We start from the raw sequence: 258 nt of genomic DNA on the forward strand, positions 1-258 counted from the left end.
GTGTGTGTGTGTGGACGAGGTTGGGGAGGGTGTGTGTGTGTGTGTGTATGAGGTTGGGGAGGGTGTGTGTATGTGTGTGGGGGGGTTGGGGAGGGGGTGTGTGTATGTGGACGAGGTTGGGGAGGGTGTATGTGTGTGTGTATGGGGTTGGGGAGAGCGTGTGTGCATGTGTATGGGGTTGGGGAGGATGTCTGTGTGGGGGGGTTGGGGAGGGTGTGTGTGTGTATGGGGTTGGCGAGTGTGTGTGTGTATGAGGTT

General features: G+C 58.1%; 1 protein-coding gene across 1 annotated transcript in view; it reads left to right on the top strand.

Annotated features, from left to right (window-relative positions):
• The window catches only part of FOXRED1 (FAD dependent oxidoreductase domain containing 1), a 10,318-nt gene that overhangs the window by 7,381 nt on the left and 2,679 nt on the right, over positions 1 to 258 (top strand). The window lies entirely within an intron of this gene.

Source organism: Piliocolobus tephrosceles, chromosome 13, assembly GCF_002776525.5.
Source record: "Piliocolobus tephrosceles isolate RC106 chromosome 13, ASM277652v3, whole genome shotgun sequence".
Taxonomy (NCBI): domain Eukaryota; kingdom Metazoa; phylum Chordata; class Mammalia; order Primates; family Cercopithecidae; genus Piliocolobus; species Piliocolobus tephrosceles.